At 34.5% G+C, this 16,429-nt stretch overlaps 1 long non-coding RNA gene across 2 annotated transcripts in view; it reads left to right on the forward strand.

Annotated features, from left to right (window-relative positions):
• The window catches only part of LOC123384622, a 313,155-nt gene that overhangs the window by 267,541 nt on the left and 29,185 nt on the right, over window positions 1-16,429 (forward strand). Inside the window, exon 5 of one of the 2 annotated variants that reach the window (XR_006596000.1) lies at window positions 543-4,595. The exons of the other annotated variant lie outside the window; for it this stretch is intronic. This is a non-coding gene — a long non-coding RNA (uncharacterized LOC123384622). Of the gene's footprint in view, window positions 1-542; window positions 4,596-16,429 lie in introns of those variants that run through there. 2 annotated transcript variants of the gene reach the window in all.

Below are 16,429 nucleotides of genomic sequence, written 5' to 3' on the forward strand. Positions count from 1 at the left end.
AATATCTAAGGGATGGGTTTTATATTTCCATCTTTTTAAAAATTTTTTTTGGCTGTGCTTAATCAATTTAAAAGAGACAGTGTATAGTACCTTTCCCTAACCCAAAGAGAGTTCTGTCTCCCATCACTTCTTTTTCTAAAAGTGAGATTCCACCCTAGTAATCATCTTTATTTTTATAGACAGAATAAATATTATATCTATACAATAGATAAAAATAGATAGGATAAAAATCTCTACTCTAAAAGAGTAGAAAAGATATAAGATGTTGACCCAGAAGTGCAAATGAAACTACAGACTTGAATGGAATATTTAAGATTAAGAAGAAAAAAAAATTTTGAATTAGGAAATGGGAGCAATAAATGTCCTTTGGATATTTGCCATGTTTTGTCCCTACTAATATATCATGTGGCTTCACCAATTTGTGCATAAATATCACCCAAAAGATATAAATTTCAACTTATTAGGAAGTTCCTTTTTGGGACCTACATAAGTGACATTCTCTCTGCAGGTTTATTTTCAAACTTGTTTTGCGTTATTTGCAGCTCGTAATGGGGGGTCCCTTATACCATTGCAAGAAATGACTGACAGAAGGCATTGTTTCATACTCTCTTTGATGCAGTTGGCGTGAGACTTGGAGTTTAAAAGAGCCCTTTGTAAGTAAAAGGTTGAATAGTATGAAAGACGGTCTATACAGCCTCTAAGTATTCCTAAGGGGATTTGTTCCTGCTTTTCAAAATCTGCCCTTTTGACAAACGAAAATGATTTCAAAAGAAAATGATTACCAACATGGTACATTTCACTATAGATGAACAGTGAGCTATACATTGAGATAAAGGTCAACTGTGGTTAGTGGTTAACTCTGCAGGAGCCAGCAAATCAAAAAAAAAAAAATCACTGTTGAAGAAAGAAATGTGTTTCTCACCAAATCCTTTGTCTCCCTCTAATAAGAAAGAATTCAAGCCTATTAGCTTTAATAGTAATTACTAGTAACATTCCATTAGTTATCTTTTAATTGAAATAGTGAATAAGTTTGAGTAGCACTATACTTTGACTCTAGCAAATTCTTCTGTACTCTATCCCAAGAGCTCTCTTGCACTATAGTGGATTTTAGAAGTAATTTAGAACTAAAGCTTGGGAATGTCCTTTCCTTATAGAGGAATGTCCTTTGACATTTTATTTACAGAGAATTGTGTCATCAGAACTGAGTAAATATCATATCTACAATGTATTCCAGAACCTTAAAATAGGTAGAGTTTCCAGTTTTCTCAATATTTCTTTTACATTTTAGTGACTTCAAGCCTTTATTGGACCAATTATTATTATTATTATTATTATTTGTGTTCCTACAGTGGGGTTTGACTCTTAATTGTATATATTTAGATCAGTGATGAAAATATCATGTCACTTAAAGTTTAGAAATTTGAAACATTCTTACATTATTGTTGGAAGTTTGAATTGATTAATCACCTTTTAGAAATGCTTTCATGAAATATATGTGAAGATACTTAAAAAATCGACCCCAGATATTTTGTCAGGAAGAAACTGATGAAACAAACAAAAATTTGGTCCATCTACAGCTCAGTTTCTGAGAACACAACCTCGAACCAATCCAAGAATGAAAAAATGGTCAAGCCAAATTTGGGAAACCATGAAAGAGTCAACTTGAACTCTTTTGCACCGAGAGGCCTTCCCTTACTACTTTGTCTAAAATTTGTCTCCACCCTTCCATATACTGTGTTTCTTACATCTCTTCTGGGACTTTGGCTGTGTTCACTCAGTAACAGTTCTATCCATCTCCTGCTCTCCATCTGGTGCTTAGTGAGAGTCCACCTCCTGGTTCATAGATGGCTATGTTCTCATTGTGTTCTCACATAAGGCAAAAGTAGTGAGGAAGCTCCCTGAGTTCTCTTTTGTAAAGGCACTAACCCCATTCATGAGGGCTCCACTCTCATGACCTAATAATCTCCCAAATACCCCACTTCCAAAAAGTACTACATTGGGGATTAGGCTTCAACATACAAGTAGAGGTAGGGGCATAAACATTCAGTGTGTAGCATAGTTCCTGACAGACCTGTCATGACTCCAGCTGCTTCAAGCGACTCTGGTCTCTGCGTTCCTATAACACTGCATCTTCCATTTGTCCCTCCACCCTATGAGTAAAATAAGCATACTACCACTAGGCTCTCGATTGATTCAAACACTGATTCAACAAACCAACCTACCACATTAATAACCAATGCACTACATTTCCTCTCCTTTAAATACTCAGAGAGGTTTTTCCCTGACTCAACTGTAACTAAAAAATTAGTGTTTATCTAAAATTGTCTTACAAATATCCTTTTATAATTTATTGTTATGTAAGCATTATAATTATTTCATGGGAACACTACCACTAGACCTTAGAGTTTCTGTAAGTAAGTTCCATTTCCAATTTTCAAAGAGCTTTTGGGAAGTTTCTACTTCCTAATTTACGATCCTTCACCACTGTTGTCTAAATCATGTTAAAGCTGTGGTAGTACTTTAAGCGCTTCTGAGAGACTGCATTAACCACCTTATGAGAAAATATTGTCTCAATAAGTTGGTTTCTTTTTCTTGTCTCTTAGTTGGTTTCCTTTTCTTAGTCTGTTAGTATTTCAATTTATTTTTCAGTTCTCATATTATAAAGTATGTGTATTCATATGTGTCCTCTAATTCAAATTTATATTTAAAGTAAAATATCAGTAACCATAGGGATGATGTAGTGGGCATTTTTACTTTAATTTGATTTAAATTAGGAGACTGACCTGATATCTGTCTAAAATATTTTCTCTCAAGGATTTTTATAATCATGGAGTTATAAGAAAAAAAAGTGAATTGAGGACTACTTGAAATCATTACCCAAATAATACTTGACATTATTCAAAAACTCATTTTGTCCATTACCTATCTTTAATAAACTAAATTAGTACAAATTAAGTTGAGGTATTTTTATGTTATAGAGAAGAACCATCTAAAATTGGTTTTTATTATCTATGTGTTTATTTATGTTTATAATAATATTATTTATGTATTTATTTATTTTGAGCCATAGAACACATGAAGGCAATTTCCTGATGACATATAAATTTCCTTCAAATGGCGTGATAAATAACAATGATAATGGAGTTAATAGTGCTATTTATATATTCACTAGAGTCAGTGGACACCTGAAATGTTTAGAAACATATACCATGGAGTAACTAATTAATGCAATTTACTAATAATTATTTAAATTTAATGCAAAAAATAAACCAAAGCGACTTGTAATATTCACTGCTAAATTTAATTTAACATAGTTTATATATACTCAGAAATCTGCCTTAAAAAGGGTTTTCCTCCACACCAGGAAAGTGTGATTTCACTGTCACACATTAACAACATGATGCTACATTTGTACTTTGTTTGATATACACACCATTTTGTTTTGCTTGAAAAAAATGGTAGGTCATTGTTGTAAGTAGCCAATTTATGTTTGAAGCATCCAGAAACAATGGTTCCACAAATCAAGCTTAAGGAGTCTTGGCTCAGACTGCTACTCTCCTCCAACCCATTCCAATTGATGAACACCACCTGTGGCACTCCTAATTCACAGCAGCAGGCAATAATTTCCCTTGGATACCCATTACCAGTAATTATTCCCAAGATAGGCTATTAGATATGGCTTGTGAATATCTCAGCTGTAAACTTGAAAAAATTAATTCTAATATTTCCTTTGAGATTCATTTGTAGCTTAGTGACAACATAAATTAGTGAAATTCTCTTTTAAAAAAGTAACAAATTATAGGCTTATTTTTAGAAAAAGTGATAAAATTATAATAATATATTTGCATATTTTGCAGGGTTCTTATGTGATTATCTTAAAATACAGAAACAGTTGGAAATCTTGTAGATAAGGTAACATGAAGCAGTTGATAGTTAATTGTTTTGGTTTTTTCCTTCCATATTAGAGATTTCCAAAAATTTGGCTTAGTGTGTGACAATTATATGTGGTTTTGCAAAAACATCATTGCAAAAAGGGAAAGAAAAAAAACATATAACAAAGCATTAAACACAGTTTACACCCTAATTGCCTTTGGAAACTTACATTAACTGAATTTAAAGACATGATGCTAAATTTGCAAAAATTTTAAGTGGTTGCTTTGAATATTCCTTTATTAAATAATAAATTGTAGAACAATGCAATATATAATTGTATGTAAGCACCATCTGTTTGCAAACTTTTTAAATATTTTTTTAAATGATACACTTCTGGTCTCTTATTTTTACAGAGTACATATATTTGGGTCTTTTTATGTCCTTGCTCTACTTTGGCAGTTAGAGCAGTTGTAGTAAATGGTACACATATTTCACACAAAAACTTGTGAAATGTGTATTCATAAGTTCTTCTAGTCTGCCACAAAATGCTGACAAAATGTATGACAGTTCACAAGTATCCATTCCTTAGTGTTCTCCACGAAAGAGAAGTTACTGTGGTTAAGTTATAACCAATATGTATGAACTGGCTAGTGGTTTATCAATTTTGTTAATTCTTTCAAAGAACCAGCTTCTGGTTTCATTGATCTGTTCTACTGTTTTTTTGGTTTCAATAGCATTAATTTCTGCTCTAATCTTTATTATTTCCTGTCTTCTGCTGGTTTTGGGTTTTATTTGCTGTTCTTTTTCCAGCTCTTTAAGGTGTAAGGTTAGGTTGTATATCTGAGAACTTTCTTCCTTCTTTAGAAGGCCTGGATTGCTATATATTTTTCCCTTATGACTGCCTTTGCTGTGTCCCAGAGGTTTGGGGTTGTGGTGTTATCATTTTCATTGGCTTCCATATACTTTTTAATTTCCTCTTTAACTTTTTGGTTAGCCCATTCATTCTTTAGTAGGATGTTCTTAAGTCTCCAAGTATGTGCTATCTTTCCATATTTTTTCTTATGGTTGATTTCGAGTTTCATAGTGATGTGGTCTGAAAAAATGCACGGTATGATCTTGATCTTTTAGTACTTGCTGAGGGCTGATCTGTGTCCCAGTATGTGGTCTATTCTGGAGAATGTTCCATGTGCACTGGAGAAGAATGTATATTCCAATGCTTTAGGATGAAATGTTTTGAATATATCTGTTAAATCCATCTGGTCTAGTATGTCATTCAAAGCCGTTGTTTCCTTGTTGATTTTTGATTAGATGATTTGTCCATTGCTGTGAGTGGGGTGTTGAAGTCTCCTACTATTAAGGTATTACTATCAATGAGTTTCTTTATGGTTGTGATTAAGTGATTTATATATTTGGGTGCTCTCACATATGGCGCATGAATGTTTACAATTGTTAGGTCTTCTTGGTGGATAGACCCCTGAATTATGATATAATGCCCTTCTTCATCTATTGATACAGTGTTTATTTTAAAGTCTAGATTGTCTGATGTAAGTATGGCTACTCCGGCTTTCTTTTGTTGACCATTAGCGTCATAGATGGTTCTCCATCTCCTGACTCTCAATCTGAAGGTATCTTTAGGTCTAAATTGGGTCTCTTGTAAATAGCTTATAACTGGATCTTATTTTCTTATCCATTCTGTTACTCTATGCCTTTTGATTGGAGCATTGAGTCCATTGACGTTTAGAGTGAATACTGATAGATAAGAATTTATTGCCATTATGATGGTTGTAGAGTTGGAATTTCTGGTGGTGTTCTCTGGTCCTTTCTAGTCTGTGTTGCTTTTGGTATTTATTTATTTATTTATTTATTCATTGATTCATTGATTCGTTCATTCATTCATTCATCTTTTCTCCCCTCAGAGAGTCCCCCTTAAAATTTCTTGCAGGGCTGGTCATAGACTCCTTTAATTTTTGTTTGGGAAACTTTTTATCTCTCCTTCTATTTTGAATGACAGCCTTGATGGATAAAGAGTTCTTGGCTGCATATTTTTCCCATTCAGCACATTGAATATATCTTGAATATACTCCTTTCTGGCCTGCCAAGTTTCTGTGGATAGGTCTGCTGCAAACCTGATCTATCTTCCCTTGTAGGTTAGGGACTTTTCTCTCCTTGCCTGAGTATTTTGTGGATTTGACTATGATATGCCTTGTTGATGGTCGGTTTTTGTTTAATCTAATGGGAATCCTCTGTGCCTCCTGGATTTTGATGTCTGTGTCTTTCCCCAGGTTAAGAAAGTTTTCTGCTACAATTTGCTTGCATAACCCTTCTACCCCTATTTCTCTCTCTTCCTCTTCTGGGACCCCTATGAATCTGATATTGTTCCTTTTTAATGAGTCACTTATTTCTCTAATTCTTAAATTGTGCTCTTTTGCCTTAATCTCCCTCTTTTTTTCTGCTTCATTATTCCCCATAAGTTTGTCCTTTATATAGCTAATTCTCTGTTCTGCCTCATCCATCCTTGCCGCCGTGGCATCCATTTGAGATTGCAGCTCAGTTATAGCATTTTTTATTTCATCCTGACTAGATTTTACTTCTTTTATCTCCACAGAAAGGGATTCTAATCTATTTTCGACTCCAGCTAGTATTCTTATTATCATGATTCTAAATTCTGGTTCAGACATCTTGCTTGTATCTGTGTTGGTTAAGTCCCTGGCTGTCGTTTTTTCCTGCTCTTTCTTTTGGGGTGAATTCCTTCGTTTCATCATTTTGATGGGGGAAAAGGAATTAATGAGGTAGAAAAAATTAAAAATAAAAAAATATTAACATTTAAAAAATATTAAAATTAAAAACAAACATACACATAAAAGAATCGAATAAATGATGCTAGATCCTAGGTGTGTTTTGGTCTGGGTGTTGAAAGTGGCTTGATAGATTAGAGAAAAAAGGGGGAGAAAAGGATATCATTTGACAATTTGAAAAAAATGAATACAATGAAGTAGACTAAGATGATGGAAGTAAAATAAAATTTGTAAAAATTCGCACAAAAGTAAAAAATATAGTAGAAAAAAGTTATAGAAAAATATTTTTAATAAGAATTAAAATAAAAATGAATTTTTTCTCTTTCTGTATTCAAGAGAAGGAAAAGAAACCAAGAGAAGAAAAAAAAAGAAAGAAAGAAAATTGAATAGATGGACCAGTTAACAGACTAAAATATGACTGAAATTACTTTGTTTTCACCTAGAAGTCAAACTATGAAGCACTTTATAATCCGGAAACTAAGCAAGCAGTGAGACTTGTGTTCTTGAAGAGTGAAATTGGCCCAATTGAACGGGGTTTAATGTAATGGCTCTGTTCTCCACTAGATGGCGCAGCTAGCCTACTGGGGTGGATTGTGGTGGTGCTTTTAGGTGTGTATTCACATGCACAGGAGCGGTGAAAATGGTGTCACCCGGCTACCCAGTCTGTAGTATCGGAACTGTATTCTCCCCCTCAGCAATCGTGCACCTGTCCTTTGTTTTCAGCTTCCATCCACTCCCTGCTTTTACATTGTCCGTGACCAAGCCCCATGCAGTACCTCCCTCCCAAGTTTTGTCTCAGACGTGGCTGTTTTCCGTGACCCCTTACTTCTGAAGGACTGCAGCTTTGACCCCTTCTGCCCCTCTGTGAAGGGTCTTACAGAGCAATGGCCGGGTGCTGGCCACACCCAGGAGCGTTTGCGGGATGGTGCTGCTGCCGATACTCAGAGACTGCGACCAGGTGCCAGCCCACTCCAGAAAAAGTTCATGAGATAGTAGCAGCAGCATTTCAGGGATTATGGAAAATCACAACACACATCTGTCACCAGGCTTCACCCTTAATGACCTTGTTCCAACACCAGCGAATGTGGCTGTTCTCTGGGGTCTGTTGGGACCAGGTTGCCTCACAGCCTCTACCCAATGTCCTTCCATCCCCGGAACTGCCTCTCCCTGTGTGGCCTAAGAACCTCCTGGACCCCACTCTGCTCCAGGGGATCGACCTTCCTACCAGAGCACCACCAGGTATAGAGCTGCAGAGTTGCAGACTCTGTGCTCCCCATGTTTACAGTCTTAATGGAATTTAATCCCTCTCCTTTCTCCCTTTTTAGTTCAGTCCCTGTGGCTTTTTCCAATTTTCCACTTTCTCTCCAGCTGCTTTTGGGGAGGGGTGCTTTTCCCATATTCTTCCCCCTCCCGCCATCTCTGTCCTCTCTCAGCATGCAAAAGTGGCTCCTCTCTCCCCATGTTCACCTGTCCATGCCACGTACCTGCTGAATTCTGTGGTTCAGGTTGTGCAGATTGTTGTGTTAATCCACAGATTAGTTTTCTACATGTGCAGGATGGATTAGTGTTGGTCTGGATGTATTTCATGGATGTGAGACACACAAACAACTTCCATGCTGTTTTGCCATCTTGGTTCCTCCCCTCAATAATAACCTTAATTTAAATTTATTTATTTATTTATTTATTTATTTATTTATTTATTTAGAGAGCAGAGAAAGAGGGATACAGATAATCCCAAGCAACCTCTGTGCTGTCAGCACAGAGCCCCATATGGGGCTCGAACCCATGAACTGTAAGATCACAACCTGAGATGAAATCAACAGTCATATGGTTAAACAAATGAGCTTCCCAGGTGCCCCAATATACTTAATTTTTGAGGAGTTTTAAATGTATAGAAAAATTGAGCAGAGTTCCTCCTATATACCCTCGACTCTACACAATTTCCTCTATTACTATAATTTTACATTAGCATGGCACATTTACATCGCTTTTTGGCCTTTTGGCTAAGATCAAGTGTACATTATCATGGCACATTTGTTGTAATTAATGAACCTATATTGATACATTATTATTAACTAAAGTCCATACTTTATTCAAATTTCCTTAGTTTTTACCTAATTTCCTTTTTCTGTTCCAGGATCCTATATGTATAGGAAACCACATCACACTTAGTCTTTTGCTTTTGGGTTTTTGTTTGTTTGTTTGTTTTTATTTGAATTGTAGTTAGTTAACATACAGTATAATATTAATTTCTGGTTTACAATATAGTGATTCAACACTTCCATACATCATCCGGTGCTCATCACAACAAGTACACTTTTTAATACCCATCACCTATTTAACTCATGCCCCCACTCACCTCACTTCTGGTACCTATTGGTTTATTCTCTACAGTTAAAAGTCTGTTTCTTGGTCTGCCTCTCTTTTTTCTCCCTTTGCTCATTTCTTTTGTTTCTAAAGTTCTACATGTGAGTAAAATCATGTGGTATTTTTCTTTCTCTGACTGACTTATTATGCTTGGCATAATACTCTCTAGCTCCATCCATGTCCTTGCAAATGGCAAGAATTCATTCTTTTTTTAAGGCTGAGTAATATTTCATTATAATGAAATATATATACACACATATATGTGTGTGTGTATATATATATATAATGAAATATATATATATATACATATATGTGTGTATATATATATATATGTGTGTGTGTGTGTGTGTGTATATGTGTGTGTGTGTGTGTATACACACCACATTTTCTTTATGCATTCATCAGTCAGTGGATGCTTTGGCAGTTTCCATAATTTGGATATTGTAAATAATGCTGCTAAAAACCTAGGGGTGCATATATCACTTTGAATTATTATTTTTTGTATTTTTTGCTTAAATACCAAGTAGTGTGATTACTGGATCATAGGGTAGTTCCATTTTTAACTTTTTGAGGATCCTCAAAACTGTTTTCTAGAGTGGCTGCACCAGTTTGCATTCCCACCAACAGTGTAGAAGGGTTCCCATCTCCACATACTCACCAACACTTGTTGTTTCTTGTGGAAAGGAGATGGGTTTTTTTTGTTTGTTTTGGGTTTTTTTTTTTGTAGTTTTGTGTTTTTGTGGTTTTGGGTTTTATGAGAGGAACATTTTGTATGCAAAGTACACAGGATGTGAATCTGTTAAGGAAAAGAGAGTAGTTTTGCCTTAAGGAGAAATGATTGGTTGTCCTAGAATGAGAGGAAAATGCGAGACAACACCTGAGTGGATATATGAAGTAGTAGAAAATTCATGGAAATGGAATTTTATTTTTCCTGGTCAAAGCTGTTTAGGATTTGATGGATTTATTTATAAGACTGTCAAAAACAAAAGATTTTCTTTACCTTCTGACTAACCTACATAAGAGGCAAAGATTCTATGTCCTATCAGTATAATTTTCTGTGTTTATATTGACTTTACCATGTTCTTCATTATTTAAGAGAACAAGACATTACATTTTAGAAAGTTAACTTTCTTTACAATCCTGTTGTTTGCTATGTTGACTTTTTAATTTTTTTTTGTTTCTTTAGTTTAATAGACTGTCAAGTATTTTTTTCTTAGTAAGCCAGAATATTATTAACCTAGTATTTAAACCTCCTGACAAATATTAATATTTTGCTTTTTAAATCACATCCTAAATGATATCTTTTGAACAAAAACCTGTTTTTAAGCTTTCCCAGAGGGCTCCAGAAACATCACAAAGGATTTTTTTTCACTTTGAATAAAGAGAGATGCTAGAAATAGTTTTCTTTGACATGCCACTATTGGTAGTTTTCTTGGAAAGCCTCATGAATTCAGATCTGCTGCTCAGTCTTTCTTAGATTAAGTGTGTATGAGTAAGATGTTATTGACATAAATATTTCAGAAATCTTATGCTGTAGGGGAAGTTCCTAGAGTTATGTCAATTTCCTCATTTGCCACGATATATGTGTTTCTACTTATCAGGATCCTGTTCTGCCTTGCCTTATGTTACAAAACAACACTATAAAGTCATCAACTATAAAATCAGTTATTTTTTTTAAACATTAACCTGATCACAACTTTACTTCTTTGAGTTTAGATTTTAAGCCAGTAGTTTTCAGTTGTGGATTCACACCACTTACGTGTGAAGTTGTATTAATATACAGGCATCTGTGTAAGACCTACTTCAGACATACTGAATCTTCCTACTTGATAATGACATAATGGTAGATTCTAACCATATCATATATTCATGGTACAGAATGTGTCAGGATTACTATATCTTACATTTAAGAATTTTTTTTTCTCTGTATGGATTATGTTTATCCATTTTCCAAAATTAGACATAATGTCCAATCTTTGAAAATGTTTTATCATTTTTATAGATATTTTGTCTAAACCTTTTCAGATTGATTTTCTTGTGTGCCACGGAAAGAATCAAATTTCATTTTTAGTTGCATCATTCTTGTCATGAGTTCTGATCAGACCATTTACTTTTGAAAGTCACCAGTAATAATTTAATCACAACCATTTTAAGTCTTTTTTATTTATTTCCAAATATGTTTTTGCTTGTTTTGTTTTTGTTTTTGTTTTGTTTTACACTGATGGGTCCTGGTAAATACATGTAAATCAGCCTCATTCCAGAGTACTTCTTCAACAAAGAAGGACTGTATCAGAGTCCTGTGGAATAGGAGTATGCCAGGTAGTTCTGGGTACAGCTTCTTATGTCATCACTTAAATAATTTGGAGAACATACTAGTGGACTGAGGATATCCAGAACATTAACTGAGATGGGACTATAAGAATTATAACCCAAGATCATGTGGAACAAGAGTTAATTACAAAGGAATAAATGAATAGATGGAGCATGATTGCAGCTTTTTAAAAACTATTGTTAATACCTTAAAATTTTATTTTCTCGATACCTCTGGCTTTTCTCATAAACTATCCACAACTCATATTAGTAGTAGACTACAAATAGAAATGAAACATTTATTTTTTTCTTTCTGCCTGAACCCCTTCCAGAATTCAGGAACCTCTTGTTGATTATTATTATTTCTATGCTAACATGGTTATTTGTATCAGTTTAATAAGAATCTGTGCTCTTTTTAAATAGTTTATAGTTGAAATAATTTAGTAAGCAGCAAAGCCTTTCCTGGGATGCCATATTTGAAAAAACACTTATTTGACCAGTATTACCAGAATTTAGAAAGTTAAGGCACAGCCACTGTTGGCACCTGAGGCTGACAGGCAATGGACCCAGGCTTATGTTTGGTCCACAACGATGGGCTTTTGAAATACCCAGATGGCCAGACACTAGGGCCCTTCTCAGTTTCCTACCCAAATATAATCCACAGCTTCTGTAATATTACACATCATGGCAAAATAAATCTTAAATGTCCTCACAAATATCAGCCCTCATATCAAGCAGCTAACCTCAACCTGCCCCATCTAAACAAGTCCTGGTAAAATGTAACAGTAAGGCAAGGAAAAGTGCCCTAACCTTCTGGTCCCTTGTTTCATTGGCAGAAAGATCTCAATCAACTCCCAAATTCTCATGAGTCTGAATATGTTTTGGCCAACATGGCCTGAATATTTGTTTCCATTAGTTTGACTAAACAATGGGTAAGTTTCTTCTTGACTTTAGTTCTCTGAACTCTAATTTCCTAAAGGATTTACTTTAGAAATCTTCCAAGTGTACATTTTTTTCTGCCTCCTTTGAGGTATAAAATATCTCCCAGCCCTTGAAAGTTTTATAACCTGGGAATGTATTTTTTGAGGGATAGGGTGCCATCTCTTTGAAATGTAATTGTCACTGAAGAATCATCAAGAAAAACAACACCCATGTCTCTCAGTTTCTATCAGTGAGGAGGCTAACTCTGAATAGCAAACATGATGTCCAATCACATTAACCCACTTTCCCTCTTACATCCTCCAGTATTTCTTTAAGTGGTGTTTCTGGAATTTGTCTATCAGGTTTTAATTAAGACCACCTTCAAATCACACTATATGGTTTCTTATATAGTGCAGGATCCATATTTTAAAGTATGTTTAATTCCTCTTTCCTATTTTTTATGGTATTGCTGTTGTTAATTTCACTTAGCTATATGCTATATACACCAAATTTATCAGTAAATATTTTTTCATCCTGAAATTTCAAAAAATAATTTTATATTAACTTCATATATTCCTTCTCCAGTATTCTTGCTTTCTTTATGGACTCTCCAGTTTTTGACCTATATCATTTTACTTCTCCCTTGAGACCTTCTAACATTTTTTTGAAGGGCAGTTTTGTGAATGATAAATTTCCTTAGTTTCTGCTTGTCTGCAAAGTCTTTATCTCTCCTTAATCTTTGGAGGATTTTTTTCTGAATATAGAATACAATGTGTGTGTGTGTGTGTGTGTGTGTGTGTGTGTGTGTGTGTGTGTTTACCATTCCTTGTTTCTACCTCCTAAATCCTTCAAGAAAACCACATCATCTTCTTATTTACTGCTCAGTCTTCTTAGATACAGATTCATCTAATTTAATGAAGTTATTATGTTTAATTAAGATCCAATTTTTTTGCAGTAAGAGGCTCCCAACCAACTTCCACTACATTTTGGTCTGACATATTGCCTAAAGTAAATTTCCAACTGTGCTATTTCAATATTAGATAACACATATTTTAGACTTCATGGCATGTCTTTACTAAATCTTTTGCTCAATAACCAGGTAGAGTTCATACAGTAAGTTTAGGGATCTATACCATCATCCATTTTCTTTCCAAGAATAGAATCTGAGATGGTTTGTGAATTAGCAGTGACTCTTTGTTTTATTCTTATGTTAGATAACTGTTAATTGAAATTAAATTGTTAAATTGTTTGAACATTGAATTGTACACTTCTTAAAATTCTCTGTGAAGTAATTAAATCTTGAGAAATAAATTCTAACAAAGATTGTTAAAAATATGTTGGAATTTTTCTCAACTTAAATGTATAGTATTTAGATGTGAACTGTGTTTTTGCTTTAGTATATACCTATGATGACTTTACTCAGTTTTCTGTACAAGATTAATTTTCATCCTCTTCAGACTTTTTTGACTACTAGCAGGCTGACCTTTGGATATTTTGTCCATTGGTTGTAGTATGGGTGAAAAGATAGGGTGAGAGAGACAACTTAGTATATATTCCACCTGCTTTATCCATGTGGGGCCACTGTTTTGTCAATGGCTACGTTTTCTATAACCACAGTGACATTTGGGTGGCCCCACTTCCATGGCTGTAACTCTTACTAACCTCAGATAAAAGTGGTCTCTTCTATGCAAAGCTAAGTATAGTAATAGCTTCTAGTTACTGCTAGTCCCTGGAGGTTTCACTATTCATTCTAGTTCCTCTCTACATGTACCACGATGAACAGCAAATTCATTGTTAACTTTAAATACACTTTTATTGTGTCATCTATTTCCTTTTAGACCTGACAAGATAAAAACATAGATTAGATAAATTTTTAGTAAGACTAAATCAGACTAGTGTAATATTTTATTAATTGTATGTTGTTAAGTGATAGGAAGGAGTTGAGTAAATCATTATTAATATTTTCTTTCTACTCGGAATATTTTCAGGAAATTTGACAATGACAGTCATCCTACTCTTATCTTTCCTTTCTCCTAAGCTATTTCAAAACTAGCTAAAATTGAAGGAATGAAGTATGGTATTCTGAATCTAGAAACATGTATGGACTGCTGTAGTGGGTTTTACATTGATTACACTAGTATGGAATTGGAAACAAAGGAACTTAGGGGCACCTGGGTGGCTCAGTTGGTTAAGCGCCAGACTTTGGCTCAGGTCATGATCTCACAGTTTGTGGGTTCGAGCCCCACGTCAGCCTGCTTTGATTCTGTGTCTCCCTCTCTCTCTGCCCCTCCCCTGACTGTGTGCTCGCTCTCTCTCTCTCTCTCTCTCTCTCTCTCTCTCTCTCTCTCTCTATCAAAAATAAATAAACATTAAAAATTTTTAAAAAAGAAAGAAACATAGACTCTATCTAATTAAGACATATGGGGTTCTGGCACAGCTGAGATAGTCCATAAAGGGCTTTTAATAAACAACTATTTCAGTATAAGTCACATCTTTCCTGTGAAGAATTCTCAATTTATGAGAATCTTCTACTATAAAGGTGTGCGTCAAGAAGTAGAAAGCAAGGACGTGATTACCATTTGTTATTTGTTTTTGTGTATACACATATAATACAATTTTTCTCTTTCTCTTAAAGCACTAAATTACATTGTTCAATGAATCTGGAGAATAAAAAGTTTAAAGGCTGTAGATATATGAAGTTACCTAGCAAGTGTGTCTAAAGTTTAATGCATGAAACAATGGCTATGATTCATTATAGTGATGAGATATTTGAAATATATTGTACATTTTCTTCACATAGAACAATTATTTAAAACCTCAGAAACAATAAGTTTTGTTGATTCCCAGTGCTTTATTTCATCACAGCATCAAAATAATAGCACTTAGTCTCTGACATAAATCAATAAAAAGAAATTACTCATTGACCCCAATTGGTAATGCATGATTCTAGTGGACTGTGCAATAATTTGGCAAATTAGAAAAGTTATAGTGGCATGAAAGCTTAAAGAATTAATTACCAAAACTATAATTTATAAAAATACATATAGTGCTAATCTCTATTTACTTAATGTGACTAAATTATCATATAAAAATATAATTTCCTATAGGGCCTCTGTATTTGCAGGTTTATAATATGTTTTCATTTTCAGATATTTTCTTTTTTTTTTAATTTTTTTTCAACGTTTTTTTAATTTTATTTTTGGGACAGAGAGAGACAGAGCATGAACAGGGGAGGGGCAGAGAGAGAGGGAGACACAGAATCGGAAACAGGCTCCAGGCTCTGAGCCATCAGCCCAGAGCCCGACGCGGGGCTCGAACTCACGGACCGCGAGATCGTGACCTGGCTGAAGTCGGACGCTTAACCGACTGCGCCACCCAGGCGCCCCAATTTTCAGATATTTTCAATATACCCTGAACCAATCTTCTCTTGTTTCCTATGTAGGTGATGGCATTTCTTAATATGATCTTTTACTTTTACATTTAGTAGGTTAAATGTCATAGTCATAGATGTGTGTTGTCACTTTCTCTAAATGAAATTCAGCAGCAGCAGTTATTTCCAAATGGCATTGACCAAATGCCAGAAATTCATGAAAGAGAAGAGGTAAATGAAGAAATAAAAATAGGACAAGGGGAATTGATAAGGGAGCATGTCATACCCATCTTACGATTTTTGGCAAATGTAGATGTCACACTCGATCTCTGCCCATGGAAAATTGAATTTTCTTTTCTTAACAAAATTCTAATCTTTATATTTTCTCACTTTTGCATTTTTTCCTTTTAATTCTCTTTTCTCTTTTACTAATAAAATGTCTTCAAAACCTTCAACCCAATCCTCCAAAAAATTGCCACTTTCTAAGGCATTATTCTGCTAACTGTGCTCAATGTTCTCCCTGATATTTCTGTCCCACAGAGAATTCTCCAGGGACTCCAGTTGAGACTCATACTCCCATATTTGAAAACTTGTTACACTTGTATGGAGCTTAAAAACTTTCACAGCATAATTCTCTTTCTTAGAACTTTCTTTTTCTACAACTTTGTTTTTATGGCACTTCATTATTATTGCCTTTCTCTCCGATTTCCTTTCTGTGAAATCACTTAACAGTTGTTTCTGTTTTAATTTAAAGTGCAATATATTTCTTTAAAGTCACTTTTGTTTTACACAT

This window comes from Felis catus, chromosome A1, assembly GCF_018350175.1.
Source record: "Felis catus isolate Fca126 chromosome A1, F.catus_Fca126_mat1.0, whole genome shotgun sequence".
Lineage (NCBI taxonomy): Eukaryota > Metazoa > Chordata > Mammalia > Carnivora > Felidae > Felis > Felis catus.